The sequence below is a fragment of the Oryx dammah genome, unplaced genomic scaffold (assembly GCF_014754425.2).
Source record: "Oryx dammah isolate SB20612 unplaced genomic scaffold, SCBI_Odam_1.1 HiC_scaffold_13, whole genome shotgun sequence".
In the NCBI taxonomy this organism is placed as follows: Eukaryota; Metazoa; Chordata; class Mammalia; order Artiodactyla; family Bovidae; genus Oryx; species Oryx dammah.
This window is the reverse complement of record NW_024070197.1, coordinates 12,383,928-12,399,814: the sequence shown is the minus strand read 5'-3', so window position 1 is coordinate 12,399,814 and position 15,887 is coordinate 12,383,928. Positions and strand designations below refer to the sequence as shown.

General features: G+C 50.5%; 2 long non-coding RNA genes across 2 annotated transcripts in view; one reads left to right on the top strand and one right to left on the bottom strand.

Moving 5' to 3' along the window:
* The first annotated feature begins 2,182 nt into the window (after positions 1–2,182).
* Positions 2,183–3,612, top strand: LOC120872349. Its single transcript, XR_005723230.1, has 3 exons — positions 2,183–2,390; positions 3,119–3,340; positions 3,479–3,612. It is a non-coding gene; the product is annotated as an uncharacterized LOC120872349 (long non-coding RNA).
* The window catches only part of LOC120872352, a 32,908-nt gene continuing 19,241 nt past the window's right edge, over positions 2,221–15,887 (bottom strand). Inside the window, exon 3 of the long non-coding RNA XR_005723232.1 lies at positions 2,221–2,370. This is a non-coding gene — a long non-coding RNA (uncharacterized LOC120872352). The remainder of the gene's footprint in view (positions 2,371–15,887) is intronic.

Sequence of the window (15,887 nt, the reverse complement as noted above, 5' to 3'; positions counted from 1 at the left end):
GTGACCTAGTGCCAGCAACTCAGTTTCTCCATGTAGGTCAGTTTGCTCACCTCTAAAATGAGAGTAACAATAGCAGAACTATTAGGAAGAGGAAATGAGGTATGTGGAAAGTGCCTACATCTGTATTTGGCACACAGTATATCCAATATTCAGCTCTGTCATAAAAATAATATAATCCTTGACCACATGCTGGGCAAGCAGGGGCTGAAGCTGTTGTGACCCCTACTGTATCAAAGTGCCCAGAAACCAGAAGGGACTACTGAACCACATATTGTTTGAATGAACAAAGAACTGAAACAGGGTCCTCCAGCAAGCGGCTTTACTACTGGAGCCGCTGCTTCCACATCTGTAACTGCTGAGGTTGTGGGAATTCAGTAAGACCACAGAGACACGCCTTGAGCTGCATGGTTCACTCAGTCCTTGACTAACTACATGCTAAGCATCTATGGTGTGACAGACACTGGGGATACGCGCGCGTGTGCGTGCTAAGTCGCTTCAGTCAGGTCCGACTTTTTGCGATCCTATGGACCCTAGTCCACCAGGCTCTTCTGTCCATGGATTCTCCAGGCAAGAATACTGGAGTGGGTTGCCATGCCCTCCTTCAGGGGATCTTCCCTACCCAGGAATCGAACCCGTTGTCTCCTATGTCTCCTCCACTGACAGGCAGGCTCTTTATCACTAGCGCCACCTGGGAAGCTCAGCTGGAGATACAGCTGACAGCAAATCAGACCAGGTCCCTGTACTCTGGCGCGGATGGTTTCATGGGAGTCAGACGGTAAGAAAAAAACACAAGTAAGAGTTCCAGACAGTCATTTATGCTCTGGAGATGATTTTTTTTAAAAAGTGATGTGAAGTAGATGATGGAGGAGACCACACAGTCTCAGGAAAAGGGACTTCATAAATTTAAAAATATGTATATATTACCATTAACGAGCTAACTATCAAAGTAGATTGAGCGCATACTATGAGCTAAATCCTCATAATTACCTTCCTCTTAGGAACTAGTGTTAAAGAATTCGCTTGCCAGTGCAGGAACCGCAGCAGACACGGATTCCATCCCTGAGTCGGGAAGGTCCCTTGGAGAGGAAGATCTTCTGGAGGAGTAAACTGTACCCCACTCCAGTATTCTTGCTTGGGAAATCGCATGGATGGAGGAGTCTGGCGGGCTACAGTTCACGGGGGTCGCAAAGAGTCGGACACGACTTAGCGACTGAGCATGCATGTAGGTATCGATAATTTATTTAACAAATGAAGGAGCTGAGGCCCCAGTGACACGGAGATGGCCTATGAAATTTTGTCTCTAAATCCAAGGACAGAGAGGGTTCCTAGAAGGAAGCCAGCCTGGGCGGGACTCGGTTTCTCCCAAAGGAGAATGAAAATTACCAAAGAAACCTGCAACTCGTATCTTTTCCGCCAGGGGGCGATGGCATTCCACAAGAGGATTTGAGCTGTAGGGGCGCTAGAACAGGTACCCACCCTCAGGCAAGACCCCCCAGCGAAGGCGGCGGGCTGTCCCTTGCCATCTCCTGACCCGTTTCTCTCTTGCTGAAGTGCAACAAAGGCTCCGCGGAGCGCGGCTCAGGTTAACTCTGAGCCTATTCGATTAGTTGAGCGGGAGAAAGTTGCTCTCACTTCTACAGTATATTTTCCAAGCTGGATTCCAACTTTCAGTTCCCAAGTTGAACTTTCGGATCCTGAATTCGAATCTTTCCAGCTCCCAGAGTTTGTTTGAGTCTAACAGCTGTCCGTACTGTACTCATTTCCCCATCCTTCCAAATACTTCAAGTTCAAAGTCCAGCCCCAACCGAAGTTCCCGGGTAACTCCTCGGAGTCCAGACCTTGCCCCATTCCCAAACCTTTCCCTAACCCCAACTTCGACTTTCCTCTGAACCTTCAAAGGACTAGGGTGAGAATGGTGAACATAGGGATACCTCGCTCTTAATTCCACCCAAGAGACTCTGGGCGGGGGGCCGACTGCCGCCGGACCGAAGGCTCTGAAAGCTAGGGCGCGGCCGAGGGGTGCAGTGACCTGGCCAGCGTCCCCACCCGCCTCTAAACTTAGCCGCGGTGACGCGCGGCCCGGCTATCGCGGCGGGGCCGGGGACGCAGGGGGGCCCGAGCGGAGGGGGAGCGGCTCAGCTCCGCTAGCCTCTATTTATAGAGCCCGGAACCCGAAATAGCGCGGAGCCGAGCGGCCGGGATGACGCGGGAGCCGCGGGGGCTGACTCACCCGGCCCGGAGCGGCGGCCTCCGGATGGAGGACAGTGGAGACGCTGGACTCGACCCCGCGCCATCCCGGGCACCTCTTCTGCTGGGACGTCCCAGGTTTCCACGAGGCACTGTGGTTGGATACGCAGCAAAAAGGAGGATCTGCAGCACGAGAGACTGAGGTTAGATCAGAGGTGGGACTTCCCTCAAAGAGCCCAGAATCAAGGAACTAACTTTATACAAGAAGAGGGGTTGGGAAGGAGAGGAGATGAACCAGATATACACACGTATTTATCACCAGCAACAGCACTGAGGCGTCTTGGGGGCAGAAACATGGACACAACCAAGCCAAACCTCTGGGTCACAGCTGTCCCCCTCTCCGCTTGCCATGGCTCCTTGCATGCTGTTCCCACTCCCTAGAATGCCTTTCCCTGCCTCCCCAGTCTTACGAATTCATGCTCCTCAGAGACCTGGTGCTAAGCGCAATCCCTCACAAATTAAAACTCTGACCCACTGGCCTGGGAGCCCCATGAGAGTAGGGCCAGGCGCTTCTCAGTCATCACCATTTTCCCAACATAAGATAGACCTCTGGAGAAATTAACTGCATGAATAAAAACTGTTGGTAATAAAATAAAATGATGTTTCCCAAACGATCACAGCAAATGTTGGTTGTATGCTACATGCCAGGTGTGAGTCGGACAGTAATCTCCTATGGGTCTCACTACAACCTTAGGAGGGAGGTATTTTTATTATTTTCATCATCACCAACCTCATGATGTTGTCTTTTTTGTTTAGTCACTCAGTTGTGTCCGACTCTTTGTGACCCCAGGGACTGTAGCCCGCCAGGCTCTCCTGTACACAGGATTTCCTAGGCAAGAATACAGGAGTGGGTTGCCATTTCCCTCTCCAGGGGATCTTCTCAACCCAGGGATCGAACCTGCGACTCCTGTATTAGCAGGCAGATGCTTTACCACTGAGCCATCTGGGAAGCCCAACCCCATGTTAGAGATGAAGAAACTGAGGCTCGAAGAATACCTTACATGTCCTCAGAACTGTCTCCTGAACCAGGTACCCTGGCCCCAGAGATGTCCAGTTCCCAGGATACTGTGTTTGGTTCCTATTGGACCAAAAAGTAAGGGGTGATTCTCAAAGTGCAGTCCACAGAAACTTGGGGGGTTCCCCAGCACTTTCTTGAGGTCCCTGGGGTCAAAATGATTATCATAGTGCTGATACTTAACTCACTTTTTCACTTTCTCTCTCAAATGTTCAGTGCAACCTGCAAAATATCTCAACACACTGGCACAGAAGCCGAGGTGAAGACCTAGCTATCTTCTGTCTAGCCAGACATTAAAGTAATCTGTAAAACACTGCCCCTCTTCTTACTAAATGTTCTCTTTCTTTCAAGTACTGTTGGTTTTGTTTGTTGGTTGGCTTTTTTTTTTTTTTTGCCATGCCTCAAGGTCTGTGGGGTCATAGTTCCCTGACCAGGATGGAACCCGTGCCCCTTGCAGTGGAAACTCAGAGTCCTAACCACTGGACTATGAGGGAATTCCCCCAAATATGGTGGTTTTAAATTTAAAATATAGGATTTATGTTAACCTGATTTTTTTGAAATTTTTTAAATGAACCAATAAATAATCTTTAAATATCTCAGCTTTAATTTCTAATATAGTAAATATGGATAGATAGAATCCACATCAGCAGAAGTTCTTTGGAGTCCTCATTACTTTTTATGCATTTATTTTTAGTTTTTGCTGCGCTGAGTCTTCGTTGCTATGCCCAGACTTTCTCTAGTTTCAGTGAATGGGGTCTACTCCTCACTGCGTTGCGAGGGTTTCCCCATCGTAGTGGCTTCTTTTGTCACAGAGCTCAGGCTGTAGGAGCTCGGGCTTCAGGAGCTACAGCACTTGGGCTCAGCAGTTGAGGCTCGTGCGCTTAGTTGCTCCTTGGCATGTGGAATCTTCCAGGACCAGGGATCAAACTTATGTCCTCTGCACTGGCAGGTGGACGTATCCATTGTGCTGCTAGGGAAGTCCAGTCCTCATTACTTTTTAAGAGTGTAAGCGACCTTGAGACCAAAAGTTTAAGAATCTCTGACCTAATACCTAAGTGTTATATGAAAGACAAGAGTATGAAACATCATTTTAACTGGGAGTGGGAGAATGGGAGGGCGGGAGAGTTTTTTTCCATCAAAGAAACATTAAAGATATCTACAGGATGACTGGCAATCCACCAGGTGAAGGGAGGAGAGCTTTCAAGGCAGTGGGAACAGTTCATGCAAAGCCCCTGTGGTAGCAAGTTGCTAAGCCTACAAAGATGAAACACATGGAATGAGGAGGAGAATGGCAAGAAAGAAGAGAAGGCAATCAAGGGACCAGACTATGTAAGATTGCAAAGGCCATGGTAAGAATTTTGGATTTTATTCTGAGTAGAGAATGGCCAAGGATGGAAGCTGGAAGCCCGGTAGCGAAGTGATCTCAGTTGTCCAGGGAAGATCAGATAGTAGTCTAGACAAGGGTGATGGGAAGTCAAAAGAAATGCCTGGGGGCTTCCCTGGTGGCCCAGTGGTTAAGAATCCACCTTGCAATGCAAGGGACACCAGTCTGATCCCTGGTCCAGGAAGATCCCACATGCCAAGAAGCAACTAAGCCCCCATGCCACAACTACTGAACCCACATGCTGCAACTACTGAAGCCCCATCGCCTAGAGTCCATGCTTATCTTGTTTCTATTATAATTTCTAGCTGATTAATACTACTGAATATTATCAGTTGGCCAGGCAATCTGGCCTAATTCTCAGTTTAAAATAGTTTGTTGATTCTCTTAGTCTTTCTTTGAGATGGTAGCATTCTCTCTTGCCTTCCCGTCTTTATAGCTCATTTATTTTTCTTGTCCTACAGCATTTGCAAAGACTTTCAGGACGATGTCAAATAGCAAGGTTGATCGGTCCTCATGTACTCCACAGTGCAGCCTTCTGAGAAGACTTTTTTTTTTTTTTTTTTTTTGCTGTATCAGGTCTTAGCTGTGGGATGCCGGCCCTAGAGCAACATGGGCTCGATAGTTTTGACGTGCAGGCTCTTAGTTGCTCTGTGGTATGTGGGATCTTAGTTCCCTGACCAGAGATCAAACCTGCATCCTCTGCATTTGGAAAGCAGATTCATAACCAACGGACCACTAGGAAAGTCCCTGAGATGACTTGTTATTCCTATTTTGTAGGAGAAAGTGAGGTACAGAGAGGCTAGTCTCTTGATCAAGGCCACACAGCAAAGAAGCAAACAAACCAGGACTCCAGCGAAAGCTTGTGTTCTCAACCACCGCCTTAAAAGAAAGTTCAATAGGCATTCTGGATTTTTTTAAAAAAAAACAGGCAAAATACCTTGTGAGTTTCCACAGTGGCCCCTGGATCTTGAATGAGGTTCTGGGAACCTGAGATCTGATTCCAACCCTGCCTTCTTTTTGAGCCTCAGTTTTCTCCTTTGAGGCAGCATTTGAAAGCCACAGAAACTCTGTCTTCAGAGTGTAAGGGGACAGGCCCCCCAGACTGTATTCATTTCCTGTGGCTGCCTAACAAATTACCACAAACTTGGTGGCTTAAAACAACAGAAATGTATTCTCTCTCAGTTCTGGAGAGCGGAAATCCTATTATAAATCAAAATCTTAGGAGGGTCACACTCCCTCTGTTTTTTTAAAACTCTTCTTCTTATTACTTTTATTTATTTATTTTCGGTGGCACTGCATTTCCGAGACTGTGCTTGGACTTTCTCTAGTTTCGGCCAGTGGGGGCAGCTCTTTGTTGAGGTGCTTGGGCTTCTCATCACGGTAGCACAGGCTCTAGATCCATGACTCAGCAGTTGTAGCACTCGGGCTTAGTTGCTCCCAGGCATGTGGAATTTTCCTGGACTAGGGATTGATCCCGCGTCCCCAGTCCCGTATCCCGAGTCCCGCGTCCCCTGCATTGGCAGGCAGATTCTTAATCATTAGACCACCCTCTGAATTTTCTAGGGGAAGATCCTTTCCTGCCTCTTCCAGCTCCTGGTCGCCCCAGGTGTTCCTGGGCTTGTGACTCTATCAGTCTCATCTCTCCCTCCATTTTCACATGACCACATCTCTAATCCTCTCTAGTTTCCCTCTGCTGGTCTCTCTCTTTCTCTCTTTTAATATCTACTTCTCCATTTATTTAGGTCTTCCCTAATTTCTCTCAACAACCTTTTATTAGCTTTCAGTGTACAGATCTTGCACATCTATTGTTTGTTTATTTTTGACCATGCTGCATGGCATCCAGGATCTCAGTTCCCTGACCAGGAATTGAACCTGTGCCCCCCGCAGTGGAGGCGTGAGTCCCAACTCCTGGACCTCCAGGGAATCTCCTCCCCCGCCATTGCCTTTCTCTTGTAAAGACACTTGACATTGGGTTTAGGGACCACTTGGATAATCCACAGTGACATCATCTCGAGATCCTAACCTTAATTATATCTGCAAAGACCCTTTTTCCAAATAAGTTCCCATTCACAGATCTCAGGTGGACTCATCGTGGGTTGGAGAGGGGCACGTCATTCAACCCATTACACAGATTAAAACAGAAAAATGAGAACAGGAAAACATGTGGCAGAGTCTGGGCTGGGAGGTATCCAAAGCTTTGTGATTGCACACCCCTGTTCCAGTGGGGAATGTCCAAGCACGCGCCCTTGAGAGCCCAGAGTGGTCCTGGTGGCCTTCACACGATGGTCAGAAGTCGGGTGTGTCCACCATGCTCTGACATTTCCATGAGGATGGGAAGTCTTTAAGGGAGTTTTTCATTCTTCAACTCTTAAAGTGGAGTTGAGAGATTTTCTTTTTCACAAAATTCAAAATAATAATAAAAGTCAAACACTCATACAGCACTTAACATGTGCCAAGTCTTGTTCTAAGTGTTTAAATATCTATTAATTCATTTAATCCTCACAAAACCCCCTCTGATGTCTTGCCGATTCTCCTTTCATAGAGGAATAAACTGAGCTGCAGAGAGGCTAGAGTTTCAGTTTGGAAGTTTCAGAGCTTGAACCCTGTAGTCTGGCTTCAGTGTCTAGGTTCTTGATGTTAAGCCTTACTGTCACCTGGAGGCACACCACATCACATTCAATCTGAACTCTGAGGAAGCCATACTCCCAGATCCCTAGTCAGGGACTGCCTACTGCTGTGATGTCTAATAGGGCAGCCATTTGGCTACACGTGGCTCTTAAGCACTTGACATGTGGCTGGTCCAAAATGAGACGTGTCATAAGTGTAAAATCCACATCACATTTCATATACTTAGTGTGATTAAAAAAAAAAGAACATAAACTATCTCGTTATGAAAACTGCTGGACTTCTCTGGTGGTCCAGTGGTTAAGAACCTGCCTGCCAATACAGGGGACACAAGTTCTATCCCTGGTCCAGGGAGATTCCACGTGCCCTGGGGCAGCTAAGCCTGAGCACCACAACTACTGCAACGTGCAGTCTAGAGCCCACACCCTGCAACAAGGGGCCACCGCAGTGAGGAGCCTGTGCACTGCAACCAGAGAGACGCCCCTGCTCACCACAACTAGAGAAAGCCCATGAGCAGCTACAAAGACCCAGTGCAGCCAAAAATAAATAAATTTTTTTTAAAAAGGAGACTGATGATATTAAGTTCATGTTTAAATAATATTTTGCATCTATCTGGTTAAATAAAATACAGGAACAAAATTATTTTCACCTGTTTCTTTTGGCTTTTGCAGGGGAGCTACTAGGCCATTCAAGCTCACGTCCTATTTCTTGTGGACAGCGTTGGTCCATGGGATTTGCTGTCTTTCCATCTGGGAGGGCATCAGATGATGGGGTGCCACTTGTTCCGGGGGTCACTGAGCCTCAGGATTTCTTGTGATTGTTCTGGAACAATCCATGTCAGAAGCACATTCAAACAGAGCGACTAATGCTCACATCAAAAACATGGCCTTAAAGGACGCTGTCAAATTCCTCTCTGCACCAGACCCAGGGGAAGAAGCTACTTAGCTGAGAGAGACCGCAGTGCCAGGCAGTACTTTGCAGCCACTCGGTGTCTGGAGTACATTTTTTATTCATAAATTATATACACGCGTGCCTTTATCAGGCTTTCCAGGTGGCACTCGTAATAAAGAATCCGCCTGCCGAGGCAGGAGATCTAAGAGACCCAAGTTAATCCCTGGGTCGGGAAGATCCCTTGGAGGAGGGCATAGCAGCCCCCTCTAGCATTCTTGCCTGGAGAATTCCATGGACAGAGAAGCCTGGTGGGCGTTGGTCTACAGGGTCACAAAGTGTTGGACACCACTGCAGTAACTTAGCACACACACATGTGACCTTATTAAAAACATTATTAAAACTTACAAAACAGAGATAAAGGGACTTCCCTGGTGGAACAGTGGTTAAGACTCCACATTTCCAATACAGGAGGTGCAGGTTTGATCCCTAATCAGGGAACTAAGATCCCACATGCTGGGTGACATGGGAGGCTGGGAGCTGGCTTAGGTCGGAGGGAGTCATGTTAGGTTTCTCGGCAGAGGGGATCGCTGTGGTGGACCTCAAAGCACGGAGCGCTACTTACTAGGTGGAGAAGGATGGGAAAGGTATTTGGGCAGAGAGAGCAGAACATTTAAGTCCGGAGGCATGCGTGAGGCACTGGAGAAAGGCAGGCTGTTGCAGTGTTGTTTGAAGGTGAAGTGGCGAGTGTTAGGGAAAGGGGTGGGGGGCAAGCGATGGAGTTGAATAAAGCAGCAGGCCACGGAAGGCCTTGTAGATCACAGGACCAGAGCACTGGGGACCCACAGCAGGCTCTGAGCAGGGGAGAGATCTGAAAGGAGCGGGTTTGTGGTTTAGCAAAATCCTTGCAGGTGGGAGGGGGCAGATCCGTAGCAGGAAACCAGGGATGAGTGTAGATGTGAAGGAAGAAGTGGGGAAAGGGGGCCAAGTAGGCAGCTTGGTCAGAGTAAGGAAGAGGAGGAAGGATAGCATATAACATCTTTAAAAGGTAGAATGGAGGGAGGGGTTCTCTGGTGGTCCAGTGGTTAGGAGTTTGCCTGCCAGTGCAGGGGACACAGTTACCCCCGGTCTGGAAACATTCCACGCGCCGCAGGACACCGAGGCTTGTGCATCGCAACTACGAAGCCACGCACTGCACTACTGAAGCCGGTGCACCCTAGAGCCCTGCTCTGCAACAAGAGGAGCCACCACAATGCGAAGCCCTGCACAGAAACTAAAGACGTTGCTGGAACTTCAGAAAGCCCAAGCACAGCAATGAAGACCCAGCGCAGTTAAAAAAAAAGAAAGAAAAAAGAATAGAGGAATTCCCTGGCGGTTCAGTGGTTAGGAATTCTCAGCTTCCATTGCAAGGGGCGCAGGTTCGATCCTTGACTGGGGAACTAAGGTCCTACAAGCTGTACAGGGTGGCAAAAAAAAAAAGAAGAAGAATGGAGATGAGTGATGGGCTATGGGAAGTAAGGGGAGGAAGGCGCCAATAGGACTCTGGTCCAAGAGACAGGGTCTATGTGGGACTAAGCGGAAGCTGGGGGCCTGGGAGAAGGAACCAGAGGCATAGGAGGAAGATACTGAGGTCAGGGTCAAATTCTGTGGGACAACCAGGGGGAGGCATCCAAGAAGCTTCCAGATACATGAGTCTGGAGTGCAGGAGAGATGGCGAAGCAGAGGCTGGGAGGCAGGCGGAGCTCAGACAAGGCTGAAATCCCGACAGTGGGAGAAACTGGAGGGTGCAGTAGGGTAAACCCACCATCGGCCAGTGACGACAGTGGAAAGTGGCCCTGCCCGGGACAGTAGCCTCAGATTCGGGTTCTCATTCTGATCTATACCTGGGGACAGGAAGATGAGCAGACCCAGAGCCACCACAAGAGTGCCTGCCCGATGAGGGGTGGGGGCTGCTGTGTATACAAGCAGTCCATGCCTCCATGGGTGTGTGTGTGTGTGTGTGTAATGAATGGGTACTTCATGAGGTACAGTTATAGAGGTGGTGGAAAGTTCCTGGTTGTGGGGGTGGTTAGAAAGCGACAGTGAATTAATTGGGAGTCTCTCAGTTTCAAATGCAGACTGGTTCAGGGAAGCATTGGCTCACACTTTCAAAAGGTCAAGGGGTAAAACCTGCTTCAGTCACAGCTTGATCCAGGAGCTTAAACAATGATATGAAGTCACTGTCCCATATCTGGGTTTTTTATTTCTCTGATTTTCTCCTCAGGAAGACATTCCTTGAAGTAGCAAAGACAGCCCTAACAGCTTGAGGCTCATATCTCATCCTCTTAGCCACCCCAGAGGGGAGAAAGGGCACCTGCTCAAGCGTTCATCATTCATTGTCTTAAATGAGCCACATGCTCACCTCTGACCCAATCACTGTCCTCAAAGGCCAGCCCAATTGGAATACTCTGATTGGCTGGACCTAGGTCAGGTATCCTTCTCTGGAACTGAGATGGGGTGAGCCCCAAGACAATCAGGTGAACTGAACTTGAAAAAGAGGTGGTTTCCCAAAAAACAAGTAGAAATTTGGCAAAACCATAGATACTCATGTGGCTGGAAGCAAAGGGAGATGGGAAAACAGATTTTCTCTTCTGTTAATGGGGTGTCCTCACCTCTGCAGGTTAGGGTGAGGATTATATGAATTAATACAGGTGAGACATTTAGTAGACTGCTCAGTAAAAAGTAAGTGCTGGATAAGAGGTAGCTTTCATTTAAAAACCAGTAATCAGTATTACTATTATTGATGATGAATGGCATCTATGTGCTGGGAGGTAATGAGCACCCAGGCTCAGGAGGAAACCAAACTGAAGCTGAGCAATCATGCAGTGAAAACTCATGCAATCTACACTGTACAAGCTCAGTCCCCAAGTGATTCTTCTCTGGGTTTCTGTTTCCAAGTCTATGAAATGGGGTAAGGGGACTGAATGAAACCAGATCATTTTAGAGGGTCACCTCCTTAGAAAAAGGCTTCCCCTGGATTACTCTCACAGCGTGTGGGTGCTCAGTCCCGTCCCACTCTGCGAACCCCACGGACTGTAGCCAGCCAGACTCCTCTGTCCATGAAATTTTCCAGGCAAGACTACTGGAAGCGGGTTGCCATTGCCTACTCCAGGTGAACCAAGGATGGAACCCAAGTCTCCTGCGCCTCTTGCCTCAGCAGGAGGATTCTTTTATCACTGAGCCATCTGGGAAGCCCACTTTTACCAAAGCATTCCTCTAATTATAATAGATCCTCCCATTTTATTTTCTTAACAGTGCTTACCACAATCTGAAGTCATCTTATGGTTTTTTTGGGGGGAGGGGGGGAGGGGCATACCATATGTCCTGTAAAATCTTAAGTTCCCCAACCAGCAATCGAACCCATGCGTCTGAAGTGGAAGGACAGTCTTAACCACTGGACCACCATGGATGTCCCAAATCATCTTATTTATTCCCCCATTAGAATGTCAGCCCCACAACACCAAGGATATTTGAGGTCTGTCTTGTTCACTGCTGTGTCCTCATCAGCTAGCACGTTCCCTGGTACACATTAAGCCCTTGATAAATACTTGTCCAGTGACTAGCTAAATGCTGTTCATAAAAACATAGGGTGCCTAGTTTTCTGATAGGTAGTGAGTTCTTCATGAAGGGAAGTGCTGGAGGTGAAACTGAACGAGCAGTACCTTGCAATTCATGATGCGAGGCCCCTAACCCAGTTCCTGTCCCGGCCTCAAGTTTCCTCATTTATCAAATCGGTGTGTGGCCGGCCGTGGGTGGTTTGTGGGGGTGTGTGAACTCCTGGCCCAGCCCCTGCCTGCGATCCCCGCAGGGGCCACCAGGGGGCGCGGCGCCTCTGCCCAAAAGTCGGCCCTCAACCGCTCGAGCCCGGGTGGATGCTTCCCGACGGTCCTGGAATATTCTGAGCCGCGCTGGCTTCCAAGCGCTCAGGAATCCAAGCGTTTGTGCGGATGGGCGGGTGTCCGCGCTCCTCGCAGGGGGGCGGGCAGTGACTCAGGCGCGCGGCCCCCAGTTCTCGCGAGGGAGCGTGCGCGGCCTCGGGAACTCGCGCGGCGCCGCGTCCATTTTTACCCGAGCGCCGCTAAAAATAGTCCCCGCGCTCCGAGCGGAGCCCGAAATAGCGGCCCCCAGATAAGGCAGGACGACTCAGCGCTTCCGGGGAGCGGAAGGGGGAGGCAGCGGGGGGGCGAGGGGAGTGGGGCCGGGCTCAGCTGGGCCTCTCCGCGTAGCTGCGGCCGGACGACCGGCCCCCGCCGTCCCCGCGCTGCCCCCAACTGCGACCCCAACCCGCATCTCCCGAAGCGTCGCCAGCCTCGAATCAGTGCCCCTAGCCCCTCCATTCCCCGCAGTTGCCTGTCTCCCGGTCCCCCACGCCTCAGTTTCCCCTCTGTTCTTCACCCCTGACCGTTATCCAGCTTCCCCTTCCGTATCCTAGCCTTATTCTTAACCCTGCCGCCCTTCCCCAAGTCCCCCGCTGACATTCGTCTCCATCCCTCAGGCCACCCTTCCCGAAGCCCACCTCGCGCCCCGTCTCCCCCCAAGCCCCAGCCCTCAGTTCCGCTTCTATGGGGGTATGATGCAGAGGTCACAGGAATTCACGCCGGACCAGCCAGGCAGAGGGCTGGAGTGAGGCTCTGACTTCTTGGCTAGTTTCTGTACTGGATCCGATAGGCTTAGTTCTGGGTCTTAGCCAGGTTTAGGGCTCATACTATGCCAAGGGTCAGGGATTCAAGCCTGGGCCAGGGTTGGGGCTCAGACTGGGGACAGAGGCAGGTCTGCTGTCACCAAAGTTGGGGTCTCTGTGTCACCAGTCAGGGCTCTGCCCGGCGCCCCACTGTTTGGCTCATCAAACCCAATTCAACTATGATTCTCCCTTCCTTGCAAGTGTGGGACAGGATAGCCCCATGCAGTGGGAAGAGCTGAGAACCCTGCTCCCACTGGGCCTGGGCCTCCCCTTTGCACTTGGATCCTTTAGGGGCACCTTCCTATTCTGATATCCTGTGACTCAGTGACCTACCCTCAGAATCAGCCTCAAAGATTTTATACCATGCTCACCTGAGGTTCAATGCCTGCATCTTTCTAGTCTTTGAAATACCACAGAACAGAAACTGCCCTGTAGAATGATGTCTCGATGAAAATTCAGGCAGAACCCGTCAGCTGCGGATGGAAGGCACCCTCAAGTGCTGTGCCTGTCCGTAGTAGACACTGAGCTTTAGGCAGGTGCCTTGATGGTTATATTGTCTGGATGAGACGTCAACCAGCAGGCAAAGGGACTGGGCTGGAGGATCCTTTAAGGCAAGAAGAATCGTGCAGCTGGATCGAAGAATTAGGCTAGAAAAGTGAGCAAGGACTAAACAACCCTGGGCCCCATGGGCCATGGTGAGGAGCCTGGACTATTTCCCCCAGGGGCACTGGGAAAGCCGTGGCAGGTTCTGAGGAGGGGAAGGACCCAGGCAGGTTTGAAGACCTTTCTGACTGCTACCTGGAGGTAGACTGAGGAAAGGAGGGGGAGAGGAGGGCCCTGGACCTAGGGAGGAGTGAGAGGAGAGGAAAGAGCAGATTTGAAAGACAGTGAGAAGGCAAGAAGGGCCAGACTTGGTGGCTGAGAAACTGTGATGGCAAAGAGGCGCCCAAGATGAGGCCCACGTCTCTGCTCAGGTGAGACTGGGATGGTGGGGTCATCCCTGACATGAGGCCCAAGAGGAGGAAGGGCAGGTGTGGGTAGAGGAGGCCCAGGTAAGTTTCAAAGTTAGTCCAAAGAGGGTCATTTTTAAACTTTTTTTTTAAGGTATTTTTAAAAAATTGAGGGAACATATACTGGCAGATGGCATCCCACTCCAGTGCTCTTGCCTGGAAAATCCCATGGATGGAGGAGCCTGGTAGGCTGCAGTCCACGGGGTCTTGAAGAGTTGGACACGGCTGAGCGACTTCACTTTCACTTTTCACTTTTATGCATTGGAGAAGGAAATGGCAACCCACTCCAGTGTTCTTGCCTGGAGAATCCCAGGGATGGGGGAGCCTGGTGGGCTGCCGTCTGTGGGGTTGCACAGAGTCGGACATGACTGAAGCGACTTAGCAGCAGCACCAGCATACTGGCAAATGGGCTTCCCAGGTGGCGCTAGTGGTAAAGAACCCACCTGCCAGTGCAGGAGACATAAGCGAGGTGGGTTCCATCCCTGGTTTGGGAAGATCCGCTGGAGGAGGGAATGGCAACCCACCCCAGTATTCTTGCCTGGAGAATCCCATGGGCGAGAGGAGCTTGGTGGGCCACAGTCCACGGGGTCACAAAGAGACACAACTGAAGTGAAGCGACTTGGCACACAAGCACATTGGCAAATACAAAAGAGTATACTTTGAAAAAGTAAATTTCCCTCCTCCCTCTGATCCCCACTTCTCACTATTACCTACATCCCCTGTGCCTTGGCCTGTGCTAAGCCCATCATAGAAGTGACCTTGTCCAAATCACTCATCACCCAGTGTGTAACCCAGGCACCACTGCTATACCCATTTAAGAGAAGTGAAAATTGAGGCTTTGGAGAGATGTGGGAATGTGTCCTTTCAAGGACCTGGCTGTGAAGGCTCTTCAGACTTGAAGGTATGGGAGCAGATGCGATCAGAGGAACAAGTCCAAAGGGCCAGGGTCCAGAGCCCAAGGACCTGGAGGGGAGTGACTGGCAGTTCAAGGAGGCTGCCTGGAGGAGGAGTGAGGAAAGCTAGGAAGGTGCCTTCCAGAACCTTCTTATGAGGGATTTGGATGGAAGCAAGTCACTGCCTTTGGGGGGCTGAGGTGTCCCTGGCTGCAGGGCAGTGCCCCCTCCTCATGCCCCAGAGGTGATGATAGGGACAGACTGAGGCTTCTGGATGACAACTCAGGGACATGGTGATAGCACAGCCGGCTGTAATGACGTTGGAGTGATTCGCCAACGACCAGCATCTCTAGTCATGCCCTGTGGGGGGCATGAGGATGGGAGGAAGTGACAGGCCACGGGGGTGGGGGCAACAGGGATGCAGTCATTCAGAGACCAGGGGACTCAGGAGCTGAGCCAGTGTGTCCTGCCCTGAACACAGGGAAGGCTGGGTGGGAGGATCTGTGGTTTGGGGCTCTGTTTAATGAAGAAGGTCGTTTCTGCCACCTTTGACTGGGATGGAGTAGGTCTGGGCACAGAATCAGGGGCCGCTGGGATCAGGGACTTCTGTTTTGTTTGTGGCTTGTTCCCCATCACCCAGGACATGACTGGCACAACAGTAGGGGCTCATGTTTGTTGAATGAATCCAATGAAAGGGATCAGCACTCCTTGGATCTCTTGCCTCACAGCCGGGGCCATCAGGCCGCCTCAGCCAGAGGCATTGCTAGGAATATGCTTCCCCACCCAGGGTCTCATCTCAGTCCTCGCTTCCCGAATGAGGGTGGGGGGCGGCTGAGGGGGGTGAGCAAGAAAACGAGTTCTTGCCTCTGATGGACTCCGCCCATATGTGATGTCACAAGCCGCTTGGGGATCCCGATCCCTGTCCCTCCCTTGGGATGGGGCGTGGAAAGGAACCCGGGAGTCCTAACTTCCGCCCCTCCCCGGGGCCTGGCGGTATTACATAACCCCGACGTCGCGTCCCCAGGGATGTCTCCGGACGTCCTGGCCAGGCCGGGGACAATGGGTGGGGAGAGGCCCTCCCGCCAGGAACCTGGAAGTGGCAAGG